This window comes from Papaver somniferum, chromosome 3 (genome assembly GCF_003573695.1).
Source record: "Papaver somniferum cultivar HN1 chromosome 3, ASM357369v1, whole genome shotgun sequence".
Classification (NCBI taxonomy): Eukaryota; Viridiplantae; Streptophyta; class Magnoliopsida; order Ranunculales; family Papaveraceae; genus Papaver; species Papaver somniferum.
This window is the reverse complement of record NC_039360.1, coordinates 15,504,224-15,513,936: the sequence shown is the minus strand read 5'-3', so window position 1 is coordinate 15,513,936 and position 9,713 is coordinate 15,504,224.

The following is a 9,713-nucleotide window of genomic DNA, read 5'->3' as shown; positions in this document are numbered from 1 at the left end:
AAAAAAAAAACAAGAAAAATGTGTTGTATTATATTTTGGTTTGTTTTTAGTTTTATTGTTTATATAAAGCCAATGGAAAGAAGAAAGGGGATTTTAATAAAGTGCCACACTTCCAATATGCAGTTTCTGAAAATGCCACCGTTTTTTTCAGAGTTTATTAAAAGCCATACTCTTGACTTTTTTCATCCCGTTTTTTTGAGTTAACAGTTAACGGCTGTTAGTCTCTGTTAGTGCATACGTGGCATTAAATAACCCGTACAAAATTACATAGAAGCCCCTGAATCAGTTAACAGGGATTGAGTTAATCAGTTCACTGGGATTAAGTTAACCGGCTATAGAGTAGTGAGTTAACTCGCGACTCGGTGCACGTGAGAAAAACGTGCAAGATTTGCTAATGGTTGGAATACACGTGGGATCAATCTAAGAGAAAAAATCGACGATCCATATTTTACCTGGATTTATACCGGTCTTATTCATCATCTTGAAGCTCTATATATACTAATGAAGATCCCAAACACTTTTTATTAGTCAATTTCTTCAGAAGTTCAACACATAAAAATGAGCCAAAAGGTTATAAACTCTCCAGGTAGTAACAGTTGCAGTAGTAGTAGCAAGAGCAGCAGCAGCAGCGAATTTAGACAGCAAACTACCCCAGATTTATGTCCAACATGTGAACAAGGAAGTCATGAGTCTAAGGTTTGTCCCTGGATGTACTCTAGATGCAAACATATACCTTGTAATGGTATAAGACAACTACTAAGATCCATCACAAGAGAAACAGATGGAGAAATGTTCTTGAAGTGTTCAAATCCTACCTGCACCTACTTTGAATGGTTTGATTCTGCCAGTCATCCACTCAAATCCAAGAATATCAAGCTACCCAAAGAGAATTGTTGTTGTGCTTGTGGAGAAGAGACCCACTGTTACAAAGAATTCCCACTGCATAAGCAAGAATGCTACAAAGAGCAATGCAAGTCAATAATGCAGCTGAGAAGATGCAAAAATGAACACAATAGAAACATTGCTTACCTGATCTGCACAGATTGTGAAGCATTTAGATGGGTTTCAGACCACCTTTTCATTGCTGCAAAAAATAGGGTTATCTATTCAAGTTTCAATCTCAATGCCATATGTAAGGAACTTCAAAAGACTATTAACATGTAATTAGTTCTTAACTAATATCATTTCCATTCATAAAGTAAGATTATCCATCAAAATAAAACTGAATTCTGGTACATAAAAAAAACAGATCTAACACTATGATATCAGTGTCTAAAGCAAAAAAAAAAAATCTAACACAACAAGAAGCACACACACACTTATACTTCTTCTTAGCCTTGCTTTGCTTTCCCTTTGTGACAGGAATATGTTGACTAACAGATCCAATACCAGTAAAGTTCTGACTGAAATTCAGAACATCTTGTGTAGATCCATGGGTGCTAGGTTCTGCTGGTGCTCTTCCAAAGTTTTTAGGTCCTGTTGACTTACCAACAAATGAAGATGTACCTCTGGATTTGTTCACCTTTGCTTTTCCCCTTGCACTGCTACTTTCAGAATGATCTCTACTAGTGAAGGTGCAGTTTGCAGCATCATACTCGGTGCTTGGCATGAATCCAGTTGGGTTTTTACCAACATCACCACCAGCACAGGTTCTCTTATTATGACCAGCAGTAGATCCACACTTTCCACATTTCCTTTTCTTCACCACAGTTTCAGGTTCATCATAGCTCCTCTTCCTCTTCTTTGCTGGTCTTCCAGTTTTTCTTTGATAAGGAGGAGGCTTTAAGTTGATGTCCATGGATGCCTGCCAATTAAGATAAGAAGAAGAGAAAAGAAATGAGAAAGTTAAAGTAAAGAAATGAAACCCTAAGGATATAATAAAGTAGAGAAAAATAAGGATATAATAAAGTAGAGAAAATGTGAATGCATCACATTCAATAATATATTTAGTGCTGAAAAAAGTACCTTATCTTCCCAGTTCCATTCACTTATGTCTTCTAGTGGATTTACAGCATCTGCGTATATGGTCCTATAATATTCCACAGAGCAGTAAGGAGCACAATAACTGTTCAACCAATCAAACAAATGTGTCAGTTTATAGAAACAAAAGTAATAGCATATTACAACCCAAAAGTAATAGCATATTACAAAATTTCTTACTCTTTCCAGTTTGGCCTGAGCAGTTTCAATGCACATACAACATGTTGACAAGGGAATCCCCTTAGCTGCCATTGCAAACAAGTGCATTGTTTGTCTACAATGTTCACTGTGAAAATTTTCTTGGTAGACACATTAGTTACCAAATAAACCTGTCCAACCACACTTCCTTCTGTATCAAACTTCCCAACCAAGTCAAGCATCTTATTTATCAACTTAACAGCAGCAGGGACCAAATCATTTTGATTCCACTTAGCATATTCTTCCCTTCTCTTAAATAACAAACCCATTACTAACTGACCATACATCATGCCTAGTTGGATTATTGGTTTATCTCTCATATTAGAACTCATAGAATTAAATGATTCTGAGATATTCACCAGCAACCGGACTTTCTTTGCATATGTTTTCAAAGTGCTCTTACATTATAGTAACCTGAGTTATTATATAACCTACTAACTATGAATCAAAAAACATAAGGATATTTAAAAAAGAGAGGCACAAACCTGAAAATGCCTCACTTTGTAAGCTTTGCATGCATTCCACAATAAGCTGTGCAAGGTTGGTGCCTTGTGGTACTTCTTGAAGTTCTTGTACAAGTGCCTGCAAATAAAGAGTAAGTACCTATTTTATACTAACTCTAAACCCAAAACACATAATGTAAACTAATGTAAAAAAGTAACTAAACTTAAATACCTGAAGCAATATCTAACTCTTGCACCAGGGAAAACCTTTGGAACAGATTCCAACAACCCTTTTTGCCTATCAGAAATAAAGGTAATTCTTCCAGCATGATGTGCATTGATTGCTGGAGCCAAATCCTTGAGGAACCCAGTCCAGCTCTCCTTGGTTTCACTCTTAGCCACCTTAATGCCTAAAGGCACCAGAGAATTCTGACCATCAATTGTTGTTGCAGCCATTAGAACACCACCACGCTTTCCAGTTAGATGGCATGCATCTAAACCTATGACTCCCCTGCAAGATTTCTGAAATCCTGTCATTGGTGCAGCAAATGAAATAGTCATGCTCATGAATGTCCTATCTGCATATTTAGTAACCAACCATTAAATAACTGAGCACCACTTACAAATAAATGAACATTGATGGGTATTTAGCAACAGACCACTTAACATAACGTATACCTCTTTTCATCATTAGAAACTGCAATCAACATCAAAGTGTTAGTACATGTAAAAAATAAACAAAAAATTATAAACACTAAAGGGTCCATACCTTCTTCATTGTCTTCTTCACTACTGCTTGAATCGCTGCTTTCATCTCCAACTTTGTATGTCTTGACAATATCTTCATAATCAATATCATTCTCTTCATCACTGTCAAAGATTGGTGGAGCATTTGGGTCTTCAATGAGGTGACATTCATCTACAGTAGTGTTCTCTAGCACCACATTGTCCTCATCATCATCATCACTATTGTCCCCTGCATCAGTCTTATCCCCTGTATCAGTCTTATCCCCTGCGTCAGTGTTATCCCCTGCAGCAGTGTTGTTTACTTCATCAACCCAGTAATCATGATTAAAGTTATCAACTGGTGTACTGCTAGAACCAAGAACAGTGGCTTGACTTAGGCAAGAAAAACCCTGAGATTCCACTTCATTTAACAGATCCATGAACAACAACTTCCTAGATGCTCCTCAATTTGAGTTTTCATTCTTTGATTGAGCATGCAACCTTGGTGATCTCCTTGTAGGTGATATCTTTACTGACTTTTCCTTTGAAACTGGCTTCTTAGCAATCCTCTTAGGTGCCTTCTTAGGAGTCTCATCAATTGTTACTACTGGTTGTTCCATTGCAGCCTTAATGAAGTCATTACCATTCCTAAATTCTGAATTCATTACACTCATTTGTAAACATATGAAGCCTTTATCATCAGGTACAACATGCTCCCAAAACTTAAACAAGTCTTCATTTGTCATCAAATACTCAGACAGACATGGGTCTATGGTCCAATATAAATTTGGAATTTCTGTTTCATCAAGATGCAACTTAACACGCAACATCTGCTCAAATTCCTTAAGGTCAATTCTATCTCTATCCATGTGAGGGAATAGCAAATTAAGTTTACTATTCAGAACAAACACACTGATATCTCTATATGGATAATATGTATGATCACTGTAAAAAACAAAATACAATTCATCAAACACACTTATATCTCTATATGAATAATATGTATAATCACTGCAAATGAACAAACAAAATAAAATTCATCAAATTCCACACTTCACACAGAAAACCCCTAAAATTAAATTCATCAATTCATCAAACACACAAAATTAGGGTTTTAAAAATTCCACACTTCACACAGAAAACTCCTAAAATAAAATTCATCAATTCATCAAATACACGAAATTAGGGTTTGAAATCGTACCATATCTGCTGCTTGTTGGCAGGCCTTGAAAGGGTATAAAATTATGCGCAGAAAAACGGGGGCCTACAGTAATACCGCAAGTGCACGGTCGTCAGTTGTAGCTCGTGCAAGTACGGGTCGATCCACAGAGATCGGGTGTGTTTGGAGTTTTCTAGCTAATTGGGTTCCTAAATTTGCTATTGTTGGGCTTTGGGTACCAATGGATTTTGGTAACCAATGGGTTATGATTGTGCTTTGGGCCTTTGAATGATTTTGAATTGGATTGAACTGAGCTTGGGCTCAGAAATGTGGACTATGGGCTTTGGTTTCAGTGAACTGATTTGAGCTTTGGGCTCAGCAGCAACAGGCAGGAAAAGGAAGGCAGCAGCAGGAGCAAGAGCTGCAGCAGTTTGGCAGCAGCAACAGCAGCTGAGGCAGGAGGCAGCAGCAGGGGGAAGCAAAGCAGCACAAGTGCTGCAGCAGCAATTGCAGCAGTAGAAGAAAAAGGCAGCAATGCAGCAAGGGTTACAGCAGCAGTACTGCAGCTGCTCAAGCAGTGAAGAAAATGCAAAACAGAAAAGCAACAGAGTTGCAGGGCAGGGAAGAAACAACAAGGCAAAAGCAATACAAAACAAGAAAACAAAGCTAAACAGTTGAAGATGGAATTGTGGATGAGAATGAAGTAGATTATGGATGGGAACTAGGGTTTGAATTCACTCTAACTTCTAGTATGTATTCTCCTATAGAAAGTTAAACACAACTATGGTATTCTTTCCAAAGTACTAACTGTCTTTCTAAGGCACAATTAGTCAAAAGATTATGAATTCAGCTTGAGTTGCAGCTTATCAACAGCTCATGGACCTAACTACAAAGTATACTTGGCATACATTGTGAAAGTGAGGTGATGATGAACTAAGTTCAAGTTTTTCCTAAACTTGTTTAGCCTTCTAAAGCAATATGATCAATGTACTACACAATAAGAAATTAGGGATTCATCAAATCCCTAGCATGATGGTTTAGAACATGACAAACATTACACTAACATTACATGGCAGTGAGCATAACAGTGAACAACATGGTGAACTAACATGACAACACAGTGAACAATATGGTGAACTAACAGTGAGCATTCATATAAACAGAGAATTAAAACCAAGAACAAGAACAAATGCAATTAAAAGCAAAAGTGCAACTAACAGGAACAATTAAAATAAACAGGAGCATCACACATTAAAAATTAACAGTGCAATTTAAAATTGGAATTAACCTAACCCAAATTGGGTGGAAACTTGGCTAGTCCAAGAACAGTTTTAACATCCTACATCACTTCTATTTATAGCTTACATCAAATTCCTAATTTCTAAAAACCCTAATTTTGAAAACCCTAAATTGATTTGGGGAAAATCAAATTCTCTCACCCATGTGTGAATTCTGCTCGACCCATGCTTGTACGATGCTTTCTCTGCTTTCCATGTCGCTCCAAGTGAAACCCTAGCTCGAGATTTCTTATCAACTCCATACCTAGGATGCAGAGATATGAGTTTGATAAGAACTCTAGGCTAGGGGGAAAGGACTGATGGGTATGGGTTTCTGTGGTGTTGGGAGGTGATGGGAATGAGCTCGAGACGAACTGGGATGGTCGGGGAAGATGGTGGCAGGGTAGAGCAGGTGGTGGTGGTTCTGGAAATGGTCGGGTGGAGAAGATGAGATCGATGTTTTGGGAAGAAGGGAGTGTTTGGGTGGTAGTATAGGGTTTGGTGCTAGGGTGTGAAGCGGGATCATCTGAAGTTGATGCGCAGCGAGGAGATCCGTTGGATAATCAGTTACTAATTGAATCGAACGGCACGATGTAAACAAGCTCTGAGCGACCGTTGGATTAGGTGATACAACGAAGCTGACGGCTCCAGATGGGGTTAGGTGCTGTAGTGTAAGGCGGAGATATCAAACTTTGATGAACAACAAGGGAGCAACCGTTGGATTCAACTACCATCTAATCTGAAGGCTTGGAATTTCAGCGCTGTGGTGCTTGGCAGAGACTTCAGATTTTGATGCTCTATGAAGGAGCGACCGTCGGATGCTTCTGAGAACTGATCTGATGGCTGAGAACGGAGGCGTTTTTGTGTGTAGAAAATGAGGTTGTGCGCACCATTCTTCGCGGCTTCCTTGCGTGATTTCTCCTGGCTTTTCACTACTTTTCTGCTCTTTTTGCTCCGCAACTCATCCAATCTTTATTTATTACCTAAAAATGCAAAATTAAGTAAGAAAAATATTTATTCTTGAAAACAATGAAAATACAGAATATGGGATAAAATGTAGAATTAATGCACAAAAGATGAGTTAAATGCCAAGAAAAATATATAGAAATATGCACTTTTTAGCACTCATCACTTGTCCTTCCCGTTATTCTTCTTCATCTTCAGCTCCCCAACCCTTTACTCAGACACTAAACCTAAGCAAAATCCCGCTGAAAACTGACCCAAACCCTAATTTCTTCCACTAGAGAACAGAGCGGACATAGAACAAGAGAAAAAAAGTACAAGAAAGAGAAACAGAAACCTAAGAGAAAACCCCTAATTCAACCCAGAAAAACGAAATTAGGGTTTGCAATCATACCATATCTGCTGCTTGTCCTTCCCCTTCTTGTTCTGAATCTCGATCTTTACTAAAACCCTTTACTCAGACACTAAACCTAAGCAAAATCCCGATGAAAACTGACTCAAACCCTAATTTCTTCCACTAGAGAACAGAGCGGACAGAGAGAAAGAGAAAAAACTAGAAGAAAAATGAAACGATACAAACTGTTTTCAATCCCACGAAGGATAAAGTAGTCATTTAGCATGTGCTATGTGTAATAATCTCGTGCACGACATCTTGAGTCGTCCATATAAGACACGTGTAAGTAATCTTGACAAAGTCAAAAAAATTTGACCAATCATGTGGGTCCAAGGCGTTAGTGCTAACGGTTGTGGCATTAAATAAACTCTGAAAAAAAACGGTGGCAGTTTCTTGAATCGGGATTTGCAAGTGTGGCAGTTTGTTAAAATTCCCAAGAAGAAATATCCACAATGAAGTTTCAAGCAACAAGGATTTAGAGGAAAAGAGTTCCATTGTCAAGATTCTACGAAGTTCAAGAGTTATCATCAAGAGTTGAAGACCGAGGACGAAGATGAAGACAAAGATTGAAGACCGAATACGTTTCTATGGATGCTGTGAGAGTGGTGCTAATTGCACGTCGAACGGATAACGAGGTAAGTAAGCATATTCCCACCTTCGTTAAGTGGTTGATTTCCTTTCTTAGAGATCGTCAGAAAAAAGGGTTTTCAAAATGAATAAAAGATGTGGGTTTTCAAAACAATTCGGAGGGTTTGCCTTCCTACCATTCAACGTGTCGTAGGATTCTCTCTTCATTCCTACCTGGACACATGTGTGACCCATAAAAAGCTGTTTATTATTGAGAGAAATTTCATAAAACCCTTTCTTGTGAGGCAGAGTCAAGACTTTTGATCACTCCGAACCCGAATTTCTTTCGATAAGGGATGGTTATTTCTCTCTCAACTTTTAAGGATGAGATTGTGTTCATATATGTGTCTAACTTCTTATGACTAGTCTGCAGAATTTGTATGTCTTCTTAACGCGTTGGATGTTATCATTACGGAGAACTAGTAAATTGGAAAAGTAGGTTTTGTGGGTATATCTCTAGTAAACCTTCACAAGACTATAACTCGTCCACTAGGGACACCTAGGGATTTAAAGGATTTTTATACATGCTAAGTGTGACCGTAGCCTCGACGACACGGAGTTGTATGTATGTTTTAGAATTATTTTGTTTGATTTGCTCGAGGACTAGCAAAGTCTAAGTGTGGGGGAATTTGATAGGTGTTGTAAAACACCTAGATTTATATCTATTTTTTATGCTTTATTTGCGAGTTTTCTTGTAAATTATGTATCTTATGATTACTTTTGAGCTAATCAGGTACTTTGGAATCAATTGGAGCAAAAAAAAGTGGAACTTGCTCAAATCCAGGATTTATCCTGGTCATGTTGAAGAGAACGAAAAGACGAAACCAGTGGCGAAAGAATGAGATCATTCCGACGTCGTATGAAGAAGCTGCGAGCATTTGAAGCGTATCAGAGTTGTGGAATTTGTTAACTGAGCTGAAATGTCAGTCTCGCAGAACCGACAGTTGAGTAGAAGTTGTTGTCACAGGCGGTGGCCTACATCCGAAAGCTGGGTGCATGTATCAATTTCTATTCCTACACATAATCTAAAAATCAGAGAAGAAATTGTTTCTTCTTATCATCATTTACATTTATTTCCTCTCTGCCTGAAATGGAGAGAATGGCGGCCATGGAATACAGAGAAGAGAGATCGACAGAGATAAGGGATTTAAGTGATTAATAAATTATGGGTATCGAGACGGATCATCGATTAAGCAAAATCAATCAAAACATGAATAAACAAGACAAGAGAATTAAAGTGGTTCGACACTAACACCTACATCCACTGACAGATCCCCGTAGGGTGAATTAGATTGATCTCCAGAGTTAATTTAGTGGGATAGTTACATTTGCGTTGGTTCTTCCTATTTATAGATGATAGGAATAAAGAAGGTAAAGAAACTGTATCTCTGACTATGTAAAACTAGTCTATCTAGAATGGAGGATTTACAACTGACTTGATCCTATTATCTAGACGGAAACTTGACTGCACTTCACTTGCCTACGTTTAACTAGCACCTTAATCCCATGGTAACATGTACGCATGATATTTCAACACCCCCTTCAAGTTGGACACGGAGAGAATTGAAGTGTTCAACTTGAAAATTTTGAAACGGATCCCTTAAGGTAAACTCCTCGAAGAATCTTATAATACAAACTTCAATTGTGAACCACGGGAACTTGATCTTTAATCATATCCACTTGAACAAAAATTATAACAGAGCACCAAAATGACCTTGTCAACATCAGCATGTAGTCTTTTATTGTCTGAGGGGCTCAAAATGGCTTAGTTGGGTGCTTCGTTTGTTGATAACCAAGGCAATACATGATATACAAACCAACAACAGCGAATGATGGTCGTCTCTGAAACTTTTGTGGTTGTAAAATGGACTTGATTGGATAACGGGCTTTGAAGATTGTTTAGAAGAATGATATGGGTTTGGTTTGTTGACGACAAACAGAGATAA